Below are 25,836 nucleotides of genomic sequence, written 5' to 3'. Positions count from 1 at the left end.
TTTCAGGCTCCTTTCAGCAGCTCTGGTGATCTTCTTCTGCAACAACTCACCGCTTTCGAAGAAGTTTAAGATGCAGGGTCAGCCGATGACACTCCAATCGGCTTCCAAAAACAGAGTGTCTACCAAATCAGCTGCCCCCCGAGCCTCAGTCAAGGCGAGAACGGCGGTGAGGACATACAGTTCAGACATATGGACCCGAGCTTGAGCGAATCTGGGAAAACCACCACGCAGAGCCAGCCAAACTTGTCACCAATCAATCACCCTTTCTTCCGTCGAAAGCCGATATTGTAGGCTTAATGAGCAAAAGGCTTCTGACGCATACTGCCGAATTGGCGACCTTGCGCAAAGGGTTGGAAGTCCTCGAAGAGAAGGCTCGGGCACCAAAAATCGGCACATTGCAGCTGAGGAAGCTCTCACTGCTCACTCCCTCAAGGAAGCAGAAGGCCATCCGTGTCTTGAACACGCAGCAGGTAGATCATGTGTAATTGTACTAGAGTCGATGGCTGTGCACCGGCTTTGTTTCTTAGTTCTAAAGTCGATGTCCGTGCATCGGCTGTACCTCATGAGAAATTTTTTTTTACTGGCCGATTTTTCTATCGGCCCCCAATATTTCACTGCACATGTATCGCACATGTTCATCTGATTAGGTCCCCCCCGAGCCGATTCTGCCAGGTAACTGCGGATATCGGCTCTGTGGTTAGCCAAGGCACTATATTTGAATGTCGGCTCCGTTAGGACCAGTGTTGGCTTCTTCCAGCTCATCAGCCGACGTAAACCCATTGCCCATTAGATCGACGTTGAACCCAGGCAGAATGCATGGTGAGGGTAATTTTGGCCGATTGCTGGAATCGGCCTCCATGTTGATTGAATCGCTCAATGAAGGTTTTGCAATGTTCCTCCATAGATCTTTGGGGCCGATCCCAAGGATCGGCCTCGCCACGTTTGTTCATAAATGTTGCTCTTGTTACACGGTCAGGCCGGTGGATAAGACCAGCCTCACCCCGTCCTTCGTCACGTCGATGCGCTCGCAGTCGTCCAAATTGATGCCTGAGAGTGGTTCTTGGCCTGTTGTCTCCCAAACGTTCATGCCGGCCGTTGAAATCTCGGCTGAATCATCCGCGTGGACGACCTCTACTTCATCTCCATCCCACTGTATTAAGCATTGGTGCATCGTGGATGGAATGCAACGATTGGCGTGGATCCAATCTCTCCCTAGCGAGGACAGCATAGGTGCTCTTGCTGTCGACAATAAAGAACGTCGTAGGGATGGTTTTCCTTCCTACGGTCAGATCCACGTTCAGAACACCTTGTGCGTCAGATGCTTGGCCGTTGAAATCGCTCAGTGTCACGTTGGTCTTGATCAGATCCGAGCTAGAGCGTCCCAACCGACGTAGCATGGAGTATGGCATAATGTTGACTGCCGCTCCGGTGTCCACCAGCATCTTGTTGACAGGCTGCCCATTGATATAGCCTCGCAAGTACAGGGCCTTCAGGTGTCTGTAGCTTCTCTCTCGTGGCTTCTCAAAGATAACCGGCCGTGGGCCGCAGTCAAGTTGTGCCACAGGTGCTTCGTCTGATCCTGGAGCACTAAACTCCGTTGGAAGGATGAACACCATGTTTGTGCCAGCCGATGTCTCATCATCGGCTTTCTTTTGTCTGGGGCGCCACTCTTTCCTTTGTGGCCGACCATCTTCGTCCAGGGTTCGCTGAATTTTAGCGGCCAGATCAGGCCGCGCCTTCCTCAACGTGTGCAGGTATAACCTTTCGGCTTCCTCCAAACCACGTAGTCGCTGAACCCTACGCTTTTGGGAACGGCTGAGTCCATCAGGGCACCACCTTGGTCGGTGGTACTTATCTTCTTCTTCATCATCGTCTTCTAATTCCTCGAGATCTTCTACCCGAGAGGACTCAGCGTTCTTGTTCCGAGGCGGGAGAGGCCCTAGACGTTTGAACACGGACACGTTAGCTGCATCCTTCTTCTTCTGTCTACATTCTGGGCAGTTGCCGATTGTAGGCAATCGGCTCATTCCTGAATCCCAGCAGTGTCTAAAGAAGGGACAGTCCAGTGCCTATCCACGTCGTCTTGCTCTCTCGACTTTTCCTTGGCGTGGTGCTCATATCTCTCCTCGTCGCGATCATGCCGACGGTGTCTCCTGGCATCCCTAGCCAGACGATCCCTTTCGTCCTCGCTGTTATACCGTCGGCGTTGGTCATATTGACTCACATACTTGTTGAGGAGGTGATCAGAGAGAGGTCGCTGGTATCTTACATTCCTCACTTCTCCCTCTGTGATGTAGCGCTTGCCATCGTGTCGGAGCCGATCGCGTGGAACGGCTTCCTCTGTGTCCTTGCTATGAGAGCAGCTGCCCTCGTCTCCGTCCTTACCGGAGTGGTGCCCGGGTCCTACCATGTTGATGTTGAACGAGAATCCTGGCTGGCACCCTCCAGGGTAAGTGTACTCCACCATGTTAACGGCGGGGAAGGGGTGTGTGTCGACCTTCATGGCGTACTGGCTGAAAATTAGACGCCCTTGTTCTATCGCCATTTGGACCTGCTGACGCCACACCCTGCAGTCATTGGTGGCATGCATGGGTGAACGTGTTATGCCACTTGCAGTATGGCTTTCCGTTCAGTTCCTGAGCCGTGGGGATCTTGTGGCCTTCGGGTACCTTTAGCTGCTTCTCCTTGAGTAAGAGGTCGAAAATTTTCTCAGCCTTGGCGACATCGAAGTCAAACCCTCTTGGAGGACCTTGTGGCTTAACCCACTTACAGGGCACGGGGCTTGCCCCTCGAGTCCATTCAGCCACTGCTACCTCTTGATCTCCCGCAGAACCTTCATCTTCATCTGCCTCAACCAGGACCACCGCACGCTTGAATTTATCCTGGTATACATCTGGGTGGCGCTGTTCGTATATCGACAGCCTTCGCACCATGTGCGCCGGTGAAGGGTAGTCTGCTTGGGAGGCCACGTCCTTGATCGGTGATGCGAGACCCACCACCGCCAACTCGATCGCTTCTTTTCGAGTCACACGAGCCGAATAGCATCGGTTCCTAACGGTCCCGAAGCGCTGGACGTATTCTGACACTCGTTTCTCCGCGCTTCGTCGTACTTGTGCTAGATCGGCAATGCCAGCCTCGGAAGCCTCCGAGTGATACCGCATGTGGAACTGCTCTTCCAACCGCTTCCAAGTCCGGATTGAGTCTCGGTGGCAATGATGTGTACCACCCGAAAGCCGATCCCGTGAGGGACTGTGCGAAGAACCTCACACGCAGCTCATCCGATGCTGAGATCGTGCCCAGCTGTGCCAAGTATCGGCTCACATGCTCGATGGAGCTGGAATCATCTGATCCATTAAACTTGGAGAAATCAGGGAGCCGATATTTGGGTGGTAGCGGGATCAACTCGCACTCGTTGGGGTACGGCTTGGAATAGCCGATTGTCCTCCTTTTCGGCACCATGCTGAACTGGTCTTTCAAGATGGTACTGATATGATCCGCGGTGCTGGCTGCAGGAGTCGAACTGTGAAGATTCGCCGGAGTGGCATACTTAGCCAGCCATGCTTGCTTTTCCAGCCTCGAGCCAACTGCAGGAGCTGAGCTCCGGAGGTTTGTCGGAGTGGCATACTTAGCTAGCCACGTCTCGCTTCTCGAGATCTGTTCCCGAAGTTCCTCCTCGCTCGTTCCGAAGTCCCCGCTCGTTGCGGTCCGGTTTGTGAGTGCCCAGCTATCGCAGTCCTGGCACGTATGTGCACGTGTATCCGTGAGGGATCTCCTTAGGCGCCTCATGCAAGAACTGGTAATCACTAGGGTCACCACCGATCTTGTAGACGACGTATGCCGGTGAACTCGGCACTTCTGGTGCTGCCAACGCGAATGGCAGCGGTGGTCGGGACTGGAGTGGCATCTCTCCTTGATGAGTCCCTAGAGTTGGTCCTGACGGAGAGTATTGATGCCTCATGATTTCCTGGATCACGCGAAGAGCGACACGCTCCCAAGTGTTCACCAGGCTCTCAGAATGGCGGTGTAGCGAATGAGCTACCATGAAGTTAATCTCCTGACGCAGAGACCTGGTGCGTTCTTCCGACGGGGCGTACAGGTCCACTCCATCGAGCGCGCCTTCGGTGAGAACCCTTTCCACCCGATGCCGTGTGAGCGGGTTCCGTGAAAAGAGCCGATGAGGTCGGCTTCGAGGATTGCTTTGACCTCGTCATACTTCTTCTTGAGCTCCTCGGTCGGATCCTCGTACGTGATCGGAGTGCCTTCCGCCATCTCGGATGTAGATGGCGATGCGGTTGATGTCGAAGATTGTCCCACCGGGCGTGCCGAAATGTGTTGCGGTCAAAACCCACCGGCGAGCAGCGACGGGCAACACCGTAGAGCCGGGAGGCTCCCGGATCTGCGGGCTGGCCCCGGTCCCTCCGAGCGACGGCCCGCAAAGACTCGGCACGCACGTCCGATTCTGATGCAAGGGCGTGCCACCTGACCTATACCCGGTCGGGAAGGTGTTGGATGTGCCTCGCTTAGTTTCCTGCATGGCATACACGTAAACATTAAATACGAGCCTCGATCGGCTCTCGGGTTGTCCCGTGAATCGGCTCAAGGAGCCGATCCACCCATGATCCGTATGAGGTGTACGATCGGATGGTGGTCCTGCTTGATCAAGATAAAGCTAAAACGACCTACTACGATTTAGGGTTTTCACCACATAATCGGAACATCCTACTCGTGATTGAGCTCGGCGGCCACGCACGGTGATCGTAAACCGACCCTAGACAAGGCCTAAAAACCAACACGAAGTTGATCCCCGGAACATCCTGTCTAGGGCTAGCAAACTACACCCTACGCGCCACCGGATCCTTCAACCCGTTTGTAAGGCCTAACTATGCAGATATTAAACTAATCCTTGAAGAACAAGGAGCAATCATAACGGATCGGATCTACTGAATAATGATCAAGCTGGGTGCCGCCCTTACACCCAAGATAGGTGTAAGGGCGGCTAGACGTCTAAGGGTTGCATGGACGAAAGCATATGATACGATGAAACAATGCTAACCCTAAAACGTCTATGATAACTACGTTGCTCGCCATCAACAAGGCTTCAGTACGAGCAACGCATGAACAGCGAATAAACGTGTGCTGCCTAGATCGCAAGATGCGATCTAGGCAGCATGATGCTTACCCGGAAGAAACCCTCGAGACAAGGGAGTTGGCGATGCGCCTAGATTGGTTTGTGGTGAACGTGATTGTTGTTTATTTCATAAACCCTAGATACATATTTATAGTCCGTAGACTTTCTAACGTGGGAATAATCCCAACCGGGCACGAGCCCAAACTCCATCTAACCGACACATAATCTACTATATTACAGATACACGGGCAAACTAGCCCAAACTTTACATATAAGGCCGATTCATGTATCTCTCCCATGTATATTCTTCAAGCCCATCTCCAATCGCGGCCCACCTCTGATCCGGTCTAAATCTGGTGATAACACCAGGTCCTTTACAAAAAGATCATGAGGATGAAGTTCAATGAACACATTATTATCATGGGAAAGCTTACTCATAGATAAAAAAAATCGAGTGGCTTTAGGAACATGAAGAACATTATTGAGAGCTAGAGACCTAGAAGACGGAGTGGATAAAATAGCTTGACCAACATTATGAATGTGCATACCTGTGCCATTAGCTGTGTGAACCTGATCAGTGCCGTGGTAGGGCTCGCGCGAAGTAAGGTTGTCCAGCTCACTAGTGATGTGGTGAGTGGCACCGGAGTCCGCATACCACGCCGGGTCTACGGACTGAGAAGCACCCTAAGAGCCATGAGAGGCAGACATCGCCATAGCAAGTTGCTTCTCTGTATTACTGCCATCGTTGCCAAGTCCAAGAAAATCACGGTTGAACCTCTTGTAACACCGAGAGGCCACATGGCGCGGAATCCCGCAGAGCTGACAGACTACAGGAGTACGCCCACCAGACTGCTTGGGCGTGGTAGCTGCAGGTGTGGGCTTGGCAGATGGAAAAGGTGTGGAAGGCCGGGGTCCACCACGACCGGCCCCAAAAGCTGCAGGAGGCGCAGGAGGTGCAGCAAGATGTGCAGCAGGGTACTGCGAGGAGCCACTGGACCGACGCTGAGCCAATTTACGCTGTTCTGTAGCCTGAAGTTGGGAGAACAAGTCGCGAATTGCTATAGGAGTGGTACGATTCGTCACCACTTGGTAGAGTGCGTCATACTCTTCATCAAGTCCAGCAAGTATATATGAGACAAACTCCGCATCGCGCAGGGGTTCGCCAATGCTGGTGAGAGAATCTGAGAGGGCCTTCATCTGATGAAAATAAGTATTGCGGTCTTGTTTCCTTTCTTCAGTTCAGCCATCTCCTGTCGAATCGCAGAGGACCGAGCAATAGAGGTGGAGGCAAAAGCTCCACTTAGGGTCTCCCAAGCCTCGCGAGAGGTGCCCGAAAACATGATCATGCCTAGGACGCCTTCAGTCATCGAGGAGACAAACCCGGAGAGAATAGCTTGGTCCTGCTGAGTCCAGTGTTGATGAGCCGGATTATGCGCATGATGCATGGCACCGGCATGAGGAACAACAACATGAGGACTAGGACACAGAAGGGAGCCATCAACATATCCCATGAGCATATGACTGCGAAGAAGCGGACCGACTTGGGCACGCCAGAACAAGTAGTTCTCGCTCGTCAGTCTAATGGTGATGGACGAGGCAATGGTGACAACCGGTGGTAGACCATGTGCGGGGAACGGCTGATGTTGGAAACCTTGCTGAATTGGAGGCGGCGCTGGCATCGATGGAGCAGCAGGGCCCGGCGGCGATGGTGGAGTAGAGCCGTAGGGCAGGGCGAGCGCCGTTGTCGGCACCGGCGTGCCAAACCCTAAGGAGGGTGGCGTCATGGGCGGAGGCAGGTAGCAGCCCATCATTGGGTACCCAGGGTAGCCGGGAAAGTACCCTGGATACGAGGGAATCCCGTGTCCCTGGCCAGAGCCTTGTCCAAGAGAAGCAGCCAGCAGCGCCGCGTCGGTGTAGATCGCTGGCGGGACTGCCCCGCTGGATGGAGCTGCGGCCATGGCTGGAACCGGGACGGGCGGCGGAGAGGCGCCCGACGATGCGGGGGCGGAAGCTGCCGGAAGAGCCGGCTGGACGGACAGCGGCTGCTGGGCAGTCGACGCCGGGAGGGCCGGCGGCGGCGAGCCAGCACTTGGAGTATCGCCCGGCAGCGTCGCGGGGAGAGTCGCGGACTCAGCAGTCGAGGCCATCGCGGCCCGAAGAGACGGCGGCGCGGAGGAACGGCCGGCGGCGGCGGAAGACTTGCAGCGGGCGAGCGACGACCTAGGTCAGGACCCGCTCTGATACCATGAAAACCGTAACGAGAGATACGTGCGTAGAATAGAATAGCCTACCCCGATGTGCCTCATCGGGTAGGGATCTCACATATATATATATGGTATAAAGTCCGTATTACAAATGTGTACGTATGTGTATAGGAATACATCATACATATTTAGTCTAACAGGCCGTGCCGCTCGAGTGCGCTGTGTGCCTCAGCGAGTTCGAGGACGACGAGCGGCTGCGGCTGCTGCCCAGGTGCAGCCACGCCTTCCACCCGGACTGCATCGGCGAGTGGCTCGCCAGGCACGTCACCTGCCCGGTCTGCCGCTGCAACCTCGACCCCAGCAAGGACACCGGCAGCGACGACGAGCCGACAACTAATCATGCCCCGCCAGCGCCGCAGGAAGCCAGCAGCGCCTCCAGCGAAATCCATGACGTGCCACAACGCCACCAAGAATAAGAACAAGAACACGGGGCTGGTACGACGCCAGCCGTGGTGATCGACGTGCTGACCGAAGAGGAGGCCGAAGGAAGGAGGCGATGGAGCTGCAGCGGATAGGGACCCAGCGGCGCGCCATGCGGTCGCGGCCGAAGAAGGCGGCCGGGAAGGTGCTCGCCCGGTCGCACTCCACGGGCCACTCCCTCGCCGTGGTCCGCCTCGACCGCGACCTGGAGAGGTTCACGCTGCGGCTCCCGGAGCACCTGCGCAGGGAGATGATCGCCGCCGAGCAGTAGCAACAGAGCTCGCGCCGAGGACAGAGAGGCGGGGAGGGAAGCAGCCGTGGCGGGCGCCTCGGGCCGTCGACGGGAAAGTGGCCATCGTTCCTCAGGTACACCAGGACGCACTACACCACGGTATAGATATAGGGGCACTTGTCCTAGTGGCACTTGTCAAAGTGCGGCTAATAGTAGCCAATTAGTGGCACTTTGTCGAAGTGCCCCTAATTGTATACCTATTGGGGCACTTTTCAAATGCCCCAATATGTGTATACCTACTAGGGCACTTTTTGAAGTGCCCCAATAGATGTATACCTTTTGGGGCACTTTTAAATGCCACAATTGATCATTTTGGGCACTTTTCAAATGCCCCAATATGTGTATACCTACTAGGGCACTTTTTGAAGTGCCCCAATAGATGTATACCTTTTGGGGCACTTTTAAATGCCACAATTGATCATTACTGGGATAAACCAATGCTATAGCTAGCATATAGTTAACAGGGATAGAAACATAACATTAGCATATACAAACATCCTATATCAGCCACCAGTAGCATTGGTAATCCTATAGCTAACATATACAAACATAACAGCTAGTAGCATTGCCAAATCCTATAGTTAACAGGGATTGTTAACTATATACTAACATTGCAGTTCATTCAGACTTGAAAGCTGATAGAAAGAGGAAAAGCTGCACATGGAAGCAACATTCCATACATATATACTAACATTGCAGTTCATTCAGACTTACCCATATTGCATAGTAGCAGTACTTAACAGTAGCATAGACACATAGCAGTTTATTTCTAATAGTCCATACTTAGCAGTACTTAACAGTCACTTAACGGTCCGTACTTAAGTCCATTACTTAACAGTCCATTACTTAACAGTCCATATTTTAACTAGATTACTGAAGTCCAACATTTCAAACTAGCACAACAGTGCTATGAGAAATGCTACCACCAAACCAAAATGCTACCACTGGTACCGTTGGCACCGTCTTCATGCTTCCAGGGGGTCGATGAGAAGCCAAGGGTAATGGCCATTCTTATCGACAGAGAAGCAGAAGATGTAGACGCAACCTTCTTCTAAGCCGAACCTCCTTACAGCCTTCGCCCAGCCACTTGTCAGCATTGCCCTCTTTAGATCTAGTCCTAGCCTCATCTTGACATTGTAGTACTTTTTATATCCCGCACATTGGACTGGTAGCTCAATTGCATCACTGAGGTACTTATTGAGGTACCTCTGTGTGAACTTTGCGGAAAATTCCTTGCAAAATAGAAACATTTGAGAATCATTAGGAAAGAATATTTGTATTCTTCCTAAAGTACTAGTATATTTGTCTGCTTCTTTACATCAGGAGAAGAGCCACAACTAAAATTACACAATTTGAAGAAAAAACAAGATTATATAAATACAGAGTGTCTGTCATATATAAACTACTAGAACAAGGTCACCTAAGAAAACAACAGATCAACAAGTAGCACATGATCACCTAAGGAAACAACAAAACACATGATCACGTAAGAAAACAAACCAGATCAACAAGTAGCACATGATCACCTAAGGAAACAACAACACTAACAAACCCTACAAAAGCTGAGTGTAAAACGGCAGTTATAACTACTGGTAGTAAATTAGTAATTAGTAAGTGATGATTAAACATGCACAAGGCAAATATAGATTTAATCGATATTGGATTTGTAGATTCTATATTTAAGCAAGATGACATACTAACACAGGAATAACAGTACCAATGTCTGCTTCCAACAAGAAAAGTAAATCTCCAACTGCATGCCCAATATAAACATTTTTGAAGCAAAAAGCTTTATACACAGTGGGGGCATGAATCAGATCAAAGCACCACAAAGTAGCAAACTAGCAGTACCTAGTATTTTTTAAGAATTTATGCAAGGAGTTACCATTTTGCAGTTCTTTTGAATGACAGAAGATTTGCTCATCCTGTACACATAGTACTTGATTGGTTTTCCTGGGAACTGACGAACCAACTTTGTGAGGGCCTTGCATTGGTCTTCATTGAGTACAAGATTGTTTCCCCAAACACAGTGCTTATCATACTCCTCGTTGCCAGTTATACGCGGTCCTGCAGATAATAGTTGTACATGTGAGAGACATATCCGTTTATCTCGTAATCGACATATTTGTAGGCATGTGAAGACACATACCCCTATGAACCACAACAGGCTGCTGCACGGGGACGTCCATGTCCGAATCACTTTCCATCGGCATCTCCTCTTCACCATCAGAGAGCACGATAGGATTTAATTCCGTGCTCCCCACCTCCATCTCTGAAATATAGCAAGGTATTAAATAAAACAATGGTGACTTGATTTTTAATAACAGATTAGCATACATGGTTTTGTACATATTGTGCAAGCTGTAAAAAAATGAGCTCTACAATTTTGAAGATGCACATTCCAAAACAAATGATATACAGGCAGAGAACATTAAGGTTGCCATGTGGCCAGCAAGTACACACTATGATATAAATAGCAAATTATTTAGATTATACTGTCGGAAATGCAAGATTAAATTGAGCAGATGCATTCATATATATGACAAGATCATGCAAATATTTTGATGGCAACCAATCGTAGTGCAAAAATAGGTCCAGTTTGCGTTTTTCCTTGTACAGCAGTCACCAGTCCAAAACCCAAAACAGGGGAAAAAAAACAATGCGAGTATCCAAACACAGCCCCTAGAAGAACACTGGTGGTTGATGCCGCGCCGATGACAAGATGCCATAACAAGTTGTAGTCCAGGTAAAAAAAATCTGGACAGTTAATTAGATTTAAGTGATTTCTGTTGTTAATCAGATTTGAGTGGCATGTAGCAATTCACATTACAGACAGAAATCAGATGCTTAGGAAATCTAATAAAACAACAGTACAGAAACACCCACCGCCACACCATCTGCAAATCAGATGCCATAACAAGTTGTTATTATTTAGTAAAACTTTTCAAAAAACTATAACATGTGGCCATCAAGTTCAGGTTCTTTGAATTGTTTAAATTATTTGCTAATCGCTAACCAATACTCCAATTGTTAATAGTTTTTTATAAGGAGCAGTGTTATAATTGATAGCCTTTAGAACCTACATATATTACTAGTTGGTAATAAACATTAATTGTTTCATAAACATGATGTTCGATAAGGTCCACATCCATTTATACTGGCCATTCATTTATACTAGCCAATGCATTATATGAGAAATTTCTAGATGCGCTACTCAATTGATCAAAAGGGCTCAGAGGACCAAATTAACCTAAGGTTATTTTTAATTAATACACTCAAAGTGCTATCACTGGATCATATATAAACTACTAGAACATGATCACCAGAGGTTTATTTGGTTTCTTTGCACGAACTAATTAAAAATAACAAATGGATGAGCAGCCAACCAAATCAGTCCAAATCTAGCAACCAAGTAATGTACTACAATGGGGATGAGCAGCCAACAATGGGGACGAGCAGCCAACCAAAATCGGCCCAAATCTTGAATGCCGTTAAACCAAGGATGTGGATGAGCCTAGGATGGGGAATCGATTTGGAGAGAGAAAGTGGATCGAGTGGAGAGAGCCAACCTGAGCCTAGGATGTCGCGATGGCGCCGATGTCACGGTGGCGCCGATGTCGCGGTGGCGCCGATGTCGCCGATGTCGCCTTCTCCCCTTCGCCGATGTCACAGGTGGCAACCCTAGAAATGAAAGGGGATAAGAGACAAACCCTCGCGGTGGACAGTATATATATTTTCGTTCTTGCAAAACAAACCCTCAGGTATTTCTGTATCAAAATTGCACCCTTCCACCTTCTCACCTTCCACTAGACAAACCCCCCACAAAACCCTCAGGTATTTTCCTTATTGTTTCTGGGTTTCATTGCAAAATTCGCCACCTTCCACCTCCGCGACCAGAAATTCCCAATTTCCGACCGCACCTCCGTGACCACCGGAATCCATGGCGCCACCTCCGCGACGGTTCCACCCGTACCTACGTGCTCCATGGAATCCTCCGCGCCTTAGTCGCCGCCGGTGCAGGGCCTCCCCCAGCCGCAGCTTCAGCCACCGAGGCGGCCTGAGCCACCAGCGCGGCCACCTGCGCAGCATCCGCCTCCGGCGCGGCCTCAGCAACCTACGCCTCCTCCACCGGTGAGGCATCCGCCACCGACGAGTCGTCAGCCACCCGCGCAGCCTCCTCCACCACCGCATGGGTCTTCCACTCCAGCTCCGAGATCTTCACCATCCTTTATGCTGTAAGCATACTCTCCATAACCCCTTCATGCTTAATTCTGAATTAATTGATTTCTGGGGCACAAACTAATTAAGAAACAGATTAAAAGTGGTGCAATGCAGCAAGTTGTACAAAAATTAAGGATCACCTTTTGCATTACTGTAAATCTACCTCTGGATCACTGTTCTTTGTCGCTCACCCATGCACTTTTAGGAAATATATTGTAGTATGATTTTATAACCAAGGTCAGTGGAGGGCATGATCATTAGTGTGCAACCAAGAAGCCCTTACATGTCTCAGATCTCTTAAGCTGCTTTTTTTTTCCTCAGAAGAGATATCGAAATGATTATGCAGACGTATATATGCATATATCTCATGAGCTAACAGCTGACATGACAATGAAAAATGCAGGGTTTCACCGGCGCGGCCTCCTCCGCCGGCGCGGCATCCTTCACCGACGCGTCCTCAGCCACCCGTGCATCCTCCTCCACCGGCGCGGCCTCAACCACCGGCGCTCCCTCATCTATCCGCGCGTCCTCCGCCACCGGCGCTCCCCCAGCCACCTGCGCAGCATCCTACACCGGCGCGTCCTACTCCAACAGCGCAGGAGATCATGTATGCCTCCCTTCTCTCCTCCTGCTAAAGTGCTAACAAGTGGTTATCTATTTCAATGTTTCTGCTGTGCAAAGATCATAGGTTGGTATGAATTTCTCTGCTGATCGTTAGCACAGCTTGGTTCCTGCTGTAGTATAATTTGTTTTTGTAGTTTCATTCTTTGCATTAGACATCTTATGTAGTGTTGACGGAAGGACATCCGAGTCCTTTTGCCTGATGAGCAAACTCTCCCATGTTTGTATGTTCCTAGGCAAACGTTGCAAAATTAGCCTTTGGATGCTGGTATTTGCCCTTCCAAAGGCGGTCTCATATTCCATTGTCCTTGATAGCGGCGTTGCTGCAGTTAAACTTTGGGACTTGCCATGAGACAATCATTTACTCATGGAATTTTACTTGAATTTAGACGTTTTTTTTTTGTTTCATGCATGTTTTATTTCAGCTATCTTTGGAGCAGACAGTCACATGTTTGTATTCGTTAGCAAATGACATAAATTGGGCCTTCAGATCCTCTCTCTGTATGACTAATTTTTTGTTCAGTTGGTAGACAATGTTGTCTTGATTCATCATGTGTTAAATTCCGTTTTGATGATCATAGTTGAATTATTGGGGAGTTACAATCTAGTGAGGAGTTTAACTACAAAACATAGTAGCCCTTTTAATTGAGTTATGACTTTTAATTTACCAAAGTACTTTGATCGGCACAATGAGGAGTTTAGAGAACAATGAACAATCCTTGTAGACTTGTGGGACACACTGATGTTATATTTGGTGAACTTTCATATTGAGAAGAAGTAGCGATCTAAGTACTTTGGAGGTTGGATACTGGGAATCCTTGTTCTGCATTTAACATTCCTTTAGATTTCAAACTTTGTTGTTATTTCTTATGTGACTACTCCCACCACTTCATTATTACTGAATAAAAATGTAGGAGGAAAAAAGATAACAAATGATTGTTCGACTAGACAAACTTATAGTTGATCAGTTAAACAGTACTAGTGGTACTGACTGAACCATATTTCTTTACTGTATAGCAATTCAGATTTTGGTGTGTCCACCTCTGAATTTAAACATCCGCCACCGACGCGTCGTCAGCCACCCGCGCAGCCTCCTCCACCGGTGCGGCATCCGCCACCGACGCGTCCTCAGCCACCGACGCTTCGTCAGCCACCAGTGCATCCTCCTCCACCGGCGTGGCATCAACCACCGGCGCTCCCTCAGCTATCCGCGCGTCCTCTGCCACCGGCGCTCCCCCAGCCACCTGTGCAGCCTACTCCACCGGCGCGTCCTCTGCCACCGGCGCTCCCTCAGCCACCTGCGCAGCCTACTCCAACAGCGCGTCGTCCGCCAACGATGTATGCCTCCCTTCCATCCTCCTATAATGATCATGTTAGTTGTCATTTCTCTGTCAGATTTTGGTACAGCACAATTTTGGTACAGCACAAATTCATTAGTTGTCATTTCTCTGTCAGATTTTGGAGAATCATATTATATTATCAATGGCATAAGCAACGTCTTACTAGAAATTCAATCTGCTATTTTGTACTGTCAGGTTTTATAGAATCACATATTATGATTGACCAGGCTGTGAGCTACTGCAGTAGCTTGGCCAATATTGTGTGCATATGGTAAAAGTATGAGTGTTAACCTGAACTTGTAGCTGTAGCTGTAGTAGCACTTGTCCAGCTGTAGTACAGATGCTGTTTTCAGATGATTTGAGAGAAGGGGACTGAGTTAATTGGTAACTTCTTAGGTTTCCTAATGATCATGTGTTAATTTTGGTACAGCACAAACTTACTCTTTATGATCTCCTGAAACCAAACAATTTTTCAGTGATTTAGATGAGGATATCAGTGATGATGGAGACGACTATGTGAGCGAGGACGACGACTATGTGAGCGAGGAGGATGACTATGTGAGCGACAAAGATGACTATTTTATTTTCAGAGACCCCTACATGAGCGATGATGAAGCATTGCTCATCGAAGAAGATGAGTATGATGAGAAGAAAGAAATCATAGTAAGAGGTTTGTTTTCGTACACATGGATCGGATGATTATAAAGAATATTCCAAACATTATCTTACACATAAATTGCATGCAGGTCCAGGATTTCCAGGGTTTGATCAGCCATTTGACAATTACTGCATTTTTTGAAATTTTGTTGAATTGAACTTTCATCAGAGAATGACTCTTAGAAATGTCACTGAAGTGTTACCAAGGCCAGCCACTAAGGAGTACGTTTGCACACTTGACGAATCCAATGTGACACCATCTGGAGAGTGCTTCTTGGTTAGTTCCTGTTTTAACAGTGAGATATAGAATGCTACCTTCACTATTAACAAATAGCTGATAATTTTCTATTAACCTGGCCTAGAAATAGCTGATATGTATGCATAACTGTTAGTTTCAAGATCATAAATAGCCTGACCTTTAGCTTGTCCTTTCTTGTATATGATCTTTGATTTATAAATGTTTCTGACTTAATTCAACATATTCCTTTCTAGGAGTTCACCGCGCAGTACACACGTTCCTTCCTGTTTAAGTTCATGATGGACAGTCACTGCGTAAGACTTGGAATCACAGCAAGAGCACAAGAAGTAATTTAAAGAAGTACTGTCGGATGAAGTTGCAAGATTCTGGGAAGGCTATGATCTACAACAAGTCGTGGACTTATGCGGTGAGGGCATTCAACTTAAAGGAGGGAGATGTTTGAATGTTTACGTTCATAGATGACAGGGAGGTTCCAGTGCGCCGGAGAGATCCATTCTCATGGTTGAGGATGGAGATCCTGAAGCTTGAGGAAGAGGAATGAGGGACTAGCTGAAGTTTTCTTCTTCTCTGAATGTTGCTGGTTGTACTGAATCTGTTTTTCTTCTCTGAATGCTGCTGGTAGTACTGAATCTATTTTGGGCTGAAGTGTTTTTCTTCTTTGGTAGATATATGATGCTAGTAGTAGCTTATATGACATGACATGTTCAACTGTGGTGGTATACACTCCTTTGGTACATATGATATAGTGAGGTATTTGATTTGTATCTTCTTTGGAAAGTTCAAATTATAATTAGTGAGGGCACCATATATTGTCCCTGCTTTTTAAATGTATTAGTTTTTAATGTATTAGTTCAAATTATTCATCATTATTCAAGGTTTATGAGTAGTTCCCACATATCTACCTTATTCCAAATTGTATGAATCGTCAACTTACCCGTTGTTTGGTACTACCCAAAATTGACATAATTTGTACCAACCATGTACCGCTAGTATTTTGTACAACGCCGACTTGACGCAAATGTGTCGATGGAGGTCGGGTAAAATGCCACAAAGAAGATGGAGAACTGCTCCTCGGTCACCGGTGGGGACAAGATTCCCTCGCTCGAATTTGAGTATTAGTGATCTTTTAGGACTAGTAGATTTTGTTTAATAAACTTGCATAAATTTTTTAAAATTAAAAACAAATGAAACAAATGAAAAATCAGGGATCATTGTAAAATGGCACCCATAATTATTATTTAGCCAATGTTAATAATTATTATTAATGAAAAAATCAGGGATCATTGAAAAAATCAGGCATATTAATCAAACATGTGTTTAAAAATCAGGTTAGTTGAAAAATCAGACATATTAAAAACTTTTGCGCCATCAGACATATTAAAAATCAGGCATTATTAATTGAAAAAAACACTCAACGCCACGCTATCCAATCGCCGTCCACTCCACGCCATCCAATCCACGCCATCCAATCCACGCCATCCAATCTCCGTCACCGTCGCGCTCGCGCTCCATCGCCGTCGCCGCGCCTCGCCGTCGCAGTCGAGGTGGTCCTCGCCCTCGCCGTCGACGCGCCACGCGGCCCACGCGCTCCATCGCCGTCGCCGCGCCTCACCGTCGAGGGCCCAGCCGCGCCTCGCCGTGGCAGTCGAGGTGGTCCTCGCCCTCGCCGTCGATGGCCCAGCCGCACCTCGCCGTCGCCCTCGAAGTCGTACCCTAGGTCGCCGCATGGAACCCGCTCCTCCTCGTGAATGGATTCACGCCGCTCGTTCCTCACCCGCCCTGCAACCTACGTAACAGGCGAGAATAGCAACGCTGGTGAGAATTTCCTTCCCATATCCCTGCTATTTCATGAGTTCCCTGCTATTTCATGAATTGGAATTTGCTGCTGCTTATTGTTGCTTGATGAGTTCCCTGCTATTGTTGATTGATGTTGATGTTGCTATTTCATGAGTTATCAACGAATTGGCATTACAATTGTACTACTAAATTGATTGATGTGTTGGATTTCAGTAGATGAAAGTTTTAGCTAACATAGACTTGTATTGCGTTTATATCTGAAGATTAGTAGTTTGTTGTCTGCTTAATTAGGTAAATTAACAAAATATTGCAAATGGCTGTGGGGGTAGGATTCATGAGAATCAGTGGGAGAAGCTATGCAAGTATTGGCGAAAGGAAAAGACAAAGGTCAGTTGTGATGTATTACTACATGATTATTTAACTTGTTCACATGTGCTTATCCATGGACTTACATAATCTTACAGGCAATGTCGGCAGTAAATAAAGCAACAAGGGCAAATCAGAACAATGCTCGACATACTGCTGGTACTAGGAGCTTCGCGGTTGTGCATGAACAGGAGGTAGGTTTCCTGGTTCTGGTCTGTGTGCTTTTTGGTGGTATAGTTGATTCATACCATACCCATGGGTAGGGTATAATGTGATATCATGCTTTTTGTATGGACTATTACTGATAAGCAATTTCCATGTACTTGTGTGCAATCTGAGAAGCAATTTTCATTTGAAGTTATTGTCCTGTGCAAATTACAGGAAATTAAGCAAGGACAGCCTGTATCTAGGTCTCAACTGTACCGTATTGTCCATACGAACAAAGATGGACTTCCAGTAGACGATTATTCTGCAGCTAAAATTGTATGTACCATTCTCTTGTGTATAAACTCATAGCATTGTTGGCTGACAAATTTTTTTAAAAAAGTGACGTTGCGTGCTTCTGTTGACAGGAGGAGATAACTGCTGCTTTCCATGTGAAACCATCACTGATCCGTGAAGAACACAGAGAAGGAGATCTATATTCTCAGATCTTCCCAAATCCCAGAAAGTCAAGAATGCATGGATTCGGACTAGTGGTTGGTGGAAAGTCAAGTGTACTGCTAAGTGAAGCTGTATCTGCATTTAGAGATTCAAAAGAAGAGAACCTGCAACTCAGAGGCCTGGTAGAAACACTACTGGCAAGCCAGGCAGCTCTAACAGAGAGGAGTCAACTAATATAAGATAAATTGAACTCCTTCATAGCAACTCAAGAGCTGAAATCCACCTCTACAGCACAAGAAGAGGCAACCATTGCCAAGGAAATGTTGCCCGAGACTGAGCAAGTGGAAGCAACTGAAGGAGCAGCAGCAGCATCAATAAAAAGGTGCAAACAAGCAGCTAAAGCTAACAAAGATGAAGCAATCCGAGGAGGCAAGCACTTGAAGCAAAACAAGGAATCAAGCAGAGGAGCCAAACACTTGAAACTAGCAGTTGAAGCAAGCCAAGGAAGAAAGTACTCGCAACAAACAAATGCAGCAAGCCAACTTCTAGGGAAGCACTTGAAGCACTCCATCGTACCTACTCAAGATCTGGAAAATACCTTTACATTGGCAGAAGAGGAATACAGTGCCAAGGAAATGTTGCCCGAGACTGAGCAAGTGGAAGCAACTGAAGGAGCAGCAGCAGCATCAATAAAAAGGTGCAGACAAGCAGCTGAAGCTAACAAAGATGAAGCAATCCGAGGAGGCAAGCACTTGAAGCAAAACAAGGAATCAAGCTGAGGAGCCAAACACTTGAAACTAAGTTGAAGCAAGCCAAGGAGGAAAGTACACGCAACAAACAAATGCAGCAAGCCAACTTCTAGGGAAGCACTTGAAGCACTCCATCGTACCTACTCAAGATCTGGAAAATACCTTTACATTGGCAGAAGAGGAATACAGTGGCAAGAAAATGTTGACTGGCACTGAGCAAGTCCCAGCAACTGAAGGAGCAGCAGCAGCATCAATAAAAAGGTGCAGACAAGCAGCTGAAGCTAACAAAGATGAAGCAATCCAAGGAGGCAAGCACTTGAAGCAAAAAGAGGAATCATTCAAAGGAGCCAATCACTTGAAACTAGTAGTTGAAGCAAGCCAAGGAGGAAAGTACTCGCAGCAAACAAATGCAGCAAGCCAACAGAAACAAACCGTCAAGGAAAGCATAGAAAAGAGCAACAAAGCTGGCCTAAACAAGAGGAGAGCAGTAGAAGCAAAAGGACCTACAGAAATCACTGAATCAAGTCAAGTCAGAGGAGCAGCAGCAAGTATTCAGTACATGGAATCAAGCAAAGCAACAACAAAAGAAGCAACAACACTACCCAAGAAAAAGAAAAGGAGTGCAGCTGACTGCTTCAAGTCAACAACAACTGATTGCTTGAAGATAACAGCAGAAGCATATACACAAGTAGGTGAAACAAGCCAAGAAGCAACAGTACCACCGAAGACTAAGAAACTACAGAATATCATTGATTCTCAAGTTGGGGAACTACAATGTGTGGTTGCACCAGACTGTGCAAAACCAAAACCCAAGACATCATACAAGAAGTTGTTAGAAGGCTGCGAAGAATCGATCAAAGTTAAGGAAGAGAAGGTAGAAGAAATCATTGCAAGTAAGAAGCAGAAAGCTTGGTTTCCACCAAGAAAAGCAATGAAGGTAAGCTTGCAATATTAAAACTTGAAATTATTGAGTAGTACTTGATATGAGTATACATAGTTATGCTGTATCTTAATGGTCAGGTTGACAAGATCAAAACAGGGATGGAAGTGGGATTGACCTCACCAAACATCTTACAGTTGGTTGCACTAGGAACAGTACAAGATGTAGAAAGCGAAGAATTTGTTGAAGTTCTTGTTAACATTGTTTACAAGAAAACCACGATATCGCCTAAAGCTAAAGGCAGGATAAAAAAATGTAGGACAAGCTGAAGCGCACTGCATACCGTGGCCAAAAAAACATGTAGGTGACAATGACTGCACCAAAATATTATTTTCACATCTAAATACTGCCATGACACATTTACAAAATCATGGCTGACAAACTTTTAGCTATCTGACATTGACTTGCAGCTGACAGAGCTAGAACTGGATAGCATAAATAGAGAAGCTGTGAGAAAGATGGAGAAAGAGCTGTGGGAAAATGACCCTCGAGATGTGAAGTGCAAGAAGAGGAGAAGTAGTAAACCACAAGGTACAAATGTCACTTAACTATTAGTAAATTTGTGCACATACCATGCTTAAATATCTCCATGATCAAGCTACTGAGAAAAAGTGAATTGCTCATCATCATCCTTTTACAGTTTATCCATGTGAACTCGTTAACTGAATTTATATTAGTTAAGTGAAGAATCGAAAATTGTCGTGTATGTACATTTCTTGAAGCTCAGTTGGACAGACTAGTTGCTTTTTGTCCAAACAACAGATTATTCCTATAGTGCTTTGCTTTTGCATGAACTTATTGGATCAAGTACTTCACCCAACATACAAGCCCTTAGCATGTCCAGCATCACTACCCTTGCTATGCATATTTGCATACTACAGCGGGCAGAAAAAAATACCGAAACAAGCAGTTATTAAATGACCCTCAGTTTGCATGCTAGGAAAACGTACTTCACATGGGCAGGCTGCTACTTGCATTAATTCTCTTTCTACAGTATTGACATTTAGCTAATATTTTTGATAAGCCTTGTGGATACACCAGCTGCATGACTTTTCTGAAGAAATGCATACTGTAGATGGAGATATTGGGTATCTATCTTTGATATTGTTACTGTAATTGATAGGCAACTCTTTTATTACAGAGTTATCCAAATGCCTTTAGGACAGTACATATTGAGCATTTGAGTTTTAGTTAAAAATGCTTTAGTACTGTCTTCGTGTTCGGTTCAGGAGTATACATAGAAGTAATCATGTAGGAATTCAGTAGGCAGCCGAGTGCGAAGATGAGCAGCTAACTTGAGTAGAAGTAGTGTTGCGCAAGTGACATTGTGCATTAGGCTTTTACTGAAACATTTCTACTAGCACTGAGGAATGTAAGCACTGGCCAAAGGGCAGCAGCAATGTTGTTGGAACCAAACTGTATGCAGATAGTAGGCACAATTTCATGCTCCTTTGTGCCACATTGATGTATTCAACAAGGCAAGTTTTTAGCATCCACCATGTGCACATGACCAAACTACTTGGTTAACTACTTACTGTCAGCATCTGAGCATGGACAGTGCACTTCTATTTTTCATCTACTTTTTGCTGAATCATATTACTACTTCTCTCAAGGTACAATGCTCAGTACTCAAGGTGATGCTGCTCACTGATGCCGTACAATCTCAGTCGTCTGGGTACAACTGAAGATGATATTGATCAGTGATGATGTTCGAAGTCGGAACTGTGGTGATGATTTTGACATTATACAAACTGAGAGTGTCATAATTTTCGTCTCCGTTTTGCTCTGTGAGACATAGTGACATATTATGTTGGGTGCGACAAAGTGTATTGGATTCTTGTATGACAGTGTGTATGACAATATATGTTGGTACTGTGTTCTTATTCTTTGTATGTGCTCATTCTTGTATGACATAATGTTCATATTGTGTGCTCATTCTTGTATGACAGTGAGCAGCACATGAAATGGTATTTGAGTAATGTTATGGGGCACATCCTAATTGGATTTAGTGGCACTTGGCAAAGTGCCCCTAATTGGATTTAGTGGCACTTTTAGAAGTGCCCCTAATTGGATTTAGTGGCACTTGACAAAGTGCCCCTAATTGGATTTAGTGGCACTTTTAGAAGTGCCCCTAATTGGATTTAGTGGCACTTGACAAAGTGCCCCTAGGTAGTGCCCCAAATACTTTTAGAGACGCAAGTAAAGGTGGCACTTGAAAAAGTGCCCCTATAGCTAATTAGTGGCACTTTGGTACAAATTTGGGGCACTTTGAAATGCCCCAAATTTTATACCGTGATGTAGTGACGTTGTCAGGAAGGTTCTTCTCGGGGCCGAGGAGGACGGACAGCTCCGACGGAGGAGAGGTGTCGTCGTCATCGTCCACGAGGATTAGAGGGAAGCGAGTGGCTGCCGTCGATCTCGCCGACGGCTCTGCTGTGGGTGGTTCCAAATTAGGCTCTGTCGCCGTGGATGTGGACAAGGCAACTAGCCGGCAGGTTCGAGCGTAGAAAAGAAACAGGACTTTTGGATCTGGAAAATGGTGTTCTTCCACACATGGGGGAACTAACTGGTTTCTGTCTGTACTATCAAGTCCAAGAAGAAGACTGTAATCACCGCATGCAGTAATGGTCAAGAAGTCCCGTTTGAAAAAAGATGTCACTACGTCGGGCATGAATCCACCGCAAGTAGCTAGTACAAGATAGAGTAGTTTTTCTGTTTCAGCTTCGAAGAGGAGCATACAGATTTAACCTCAGCGAACGAACTTTTACAAGCACACCTTTAAATTTTGACCCAAAAAGGTATATATATGGTAGTAGATGAACTTGTTTTTGAAGTTTTTTTTTAAGTTGGTAGTAGATGAACTTGTTGAATACTCCTATGTGCTATGAAGAGCCACGTGATTACATTAGGCTCCTTGTAGGTCTTTCTGTAGTTACGACAGTTCGCTTTCAGTTTAGCTGTACCCCATATAGAGCCGAGATCTCTTTATGGAGGTTTCTACACGATTGGAGGATGTGGCGAAGGATATTTTTTTTCAACATGGATGGCGGCGTAATCTAAGGATAGAGTCCTCTGTGTCTTAGTTGTCCTTACGTGTTTTAGTCCTTCAGTGTTGGGTTTTTATTTTTCTTGTGTGTGTGCTACTATGTCACTTTGTGAGTGTGCGGCTGTGTGCATCTTGTTATGCAGAGGCCGGGTGTGCTACTTTAAAAAAAAAAAAACTGTACCCCATATATATGTAATCCTGCCTAGTAAACAAATTATTTTCTTGCAAGATGTAACATTCAAGATGTCTGCAAGTAAACTGATTGATGTCCTATATCTGGGTATTCCCCAGAGTAGCTGCATATTTACTTGAAGTTATATCAAATCTGTAGTCACTGCTGGAAGTAGCGTTATCATTGAAATCAAACCAATATAGCAGCATAGTCTGAACTACCCATTGCTCAAGGCTTCCTAGTGTAAACTGAAACCATATCTTGCTGGTGCTCCGCATCTTTTTCTTCATCCACCAACTGCTTGTTCCCTTACATCTCACATCCTAGGGAAAAACTGGTGGCATTTTGGTGGAGAGCTGAACGAGGTATTGGTAAAGAAAGCGAAATAATAGGGGAGAGTGGATGATTGAAGTGTGTTTGAGGTGGGATTGGATTAGGATGAAGAAGCGGAGGGAGTTCGAGGCTTAGAGCGGCGCCAGTCGCCATAGAGGCCTTCGCTCCTGCCAAGTCGTATTTTTGTGTGTAATTGATTGCACTATTTAGACTCCAATTGTTTGGTTCACGGTAAAATAATACATACATTTATTAACTTCTCTGTCTAACTAGACACAATAGAGTAGCTGCAGCTTAACTTTGCGTTCCTCCAAGTCTAGCATCAGACTTCACTGGCCCAAACTTGCCTATCTTCATTCCCCAGAGTAGCTGCAGATTTACTTGAAGTTGTTCGAAATCTAGGGTCAGACTTCATCAGGCCAATCTTGTCTTCGTTCCCCTGAGTTGTTGTCCTAAACCAAGCAACAAATTCAGCAAATGGCAATGCTATTATCTTTATTTATTGATGTTATAATGCAGTTGGAAGAAAAACAGGTATGTATCTACCTACATATATATGCACGTGTGGGATCATAGTCTTTTTGCTAATTGGAAAACTTTAGTTCCCCCTTTGGCTAGATTTTTACAGTGCCTTTTTTTTTTGAAACAATTTACAGTGCCTTTAGTATACACACTAATTTTAAAACCCTGTTGTATTCTCTGTCCTCATGAAACTGTTGTCCCCAAAGAGAATATTGAACATTCTGCTATATAGCCTAGAGGTAACAAGGCTATTAATTAAAGAAAACTTCAAGTAGACCATAAATATGTAGAACATACATACCCTAGCTAGTAAAAAAAATGGATACTTCATAGAGATCAAACTGTTAATAAAACATATTAAGGTAGTTTGCTCTGAGATATGCATACCTTGGTGCTCCAGTCGCCAAGAAGTGTATGTAAATGGCAATATTGTACCAGAGGAAGGCAACCAAGGCCATCATCAATAGCAAATGGCACAAGACGGCAAGCATCAGGGATGCAAATAAGCAGATTGTGGGAGAAAGCGGCATCCCTATGAGAAGAACAGGCAGTAACCATCTCACGGGCTCTTTGAGGGGAAACTGGTGCATGTACACCAGGGTTACGACGATTATCCAGAGGACAACATGGATCCAGCCGAAATACGAGAGGACCATAAGGACGCACAGCTCGTCGGGCATGGGCGTTACGTTGACGACCAATACCATGAGCAAAGTCCATAGTAGCACTGTAAAGGGTGCTACATTATGAAGAGTGGCATTGAATCCTCTGATACCATTCTTGGTAGGGTAGGAGGAACTATAGGCACCGTTCGGATAGCCGTCTCGGTCCCCTCGCGCAGGCGGTACAGGGCGAGAGAGTAGCCGAGGTTTCCAGAACCCACGCCATGCTGAAGAGGAGGACGAAGGTGGCGGTGGTGGTTGAGCCTATTCCGCTGGCGGAGAAAAAGGCGAGTAAGGGGCCGTAGGAGAGCCGGTAGAAGTTGGCGCAGAAGGACCGGTTACGGCGGATGAGGAGGAGGAAGATGAAGACGTATGAGCAGATGCTGAGCGACAAGATCCACACTTGGCGCATAGGGTGTCCGTGGAAGTGCACCAGCAGTACGGTAGTAACGGCCACGGCCACCACCGTAAGAACCAACACTATGGCAGCGCGCAGACTCCCAGCTCCAGCGGGTGACGTCGGCCCCTTTTCTTCGCTTCTAGCGGGCCCTTCGACGGTGGTAGAGGAAGCAGCCATGGGGGTGGGGACGGCGGTAGAGGCGACATCGGCAGCGGCCGTCTTTTCCCCAATCTCCTCTTGTCGGGGGCTCTGAGCGGGTGGCCCCTTTTCTTCGCTTCCCGCCGCTCCTTCAACGGAGGCGGAGGAAGCAATGGGGACTGTGACAGCGGCGGCGTGAGCGGCGGCGGCGGTCCTTTCCCTAATCTCATTTTGTTGGAGGCTTTGAGCGGATGGCGCCGGCAACTTTTCTGAGCTTCCGGAGGCGCCTTTGTCGAAGGCAAAGGAAGCAGCTTTGGCGATGGGCACGGCGGCGGCCGTCGCCCTTCCCCCGATCGAGCGGGTAAAGTTGGCGCTTCTCCAAATTTTGTGGACTTTGTGGAAGCCCCCCAGTAATCGGACCGAGTCACTTTTCCCAATCTTCATCGTGGATGAGGCACGTTTGCCTTTACCGGAGGCAGAGGAGGGAGCCATGGGAAAGAGCATGGTGGTAGCTAGCGGCGGAGAAACTAGGGTTTGGATCTGGGGAACGATGGCCAGACCATTAGACGTGCACCTTTGGTCATATGCTCTAGACTGTTATTATTCTACGACCCGCCTCCCCATGGACGACGCGATCTCCCGCTGTGTTGACGCTGGTGGCGGCCCAAACCGCATTGCGCATCAGGCTTCTTGTTAGCCATAAAGTGCAATCAGTTCCATTTAACACTAAACGCACGCACGCGAACACTTTCCTATTTTTTCAAAAAAAATCCACCAATCTAATAATAACTAATAAATATGAGTATAAACATTCATAAATAATAGAAATGATAAATAAATTTTTGAACCACCTAGCCATGACTACAAATACTAGTGTGAGCCAAAGGCGTGCCGCCGTCTTTGCCT

General features: G+C 46.7%; 1 pseudogene; it reads left to right on the top strand.

The window, feature by feature from the left end:
• Positions 1-22,318, top strand: part of LOC124688333 — a 28,613-nt pseudogene extending 6,295 nt beyond the window's left edge.
• Positions 22,319-25,836: the final 3,518 nt, after the last annotated feature.

This window comes from Lolium rigidum, chromosome 2 (genome assembly GCF_022539505.1).
Source record: "Lolium rigidum isolate FL_2022 chromosome 2, APGP_CSIRO_Lrig_0.1, whole genome shotgun sequence".
NCBI lineage: Eukaryota > Viridiplantae > Streptophyta > Magnoliopsida > Poales > Poaceae > Lolium > Lolium rigidum.
This window is presented reverse-complemented; position numbering and strand designations above follow the sequence as displayed.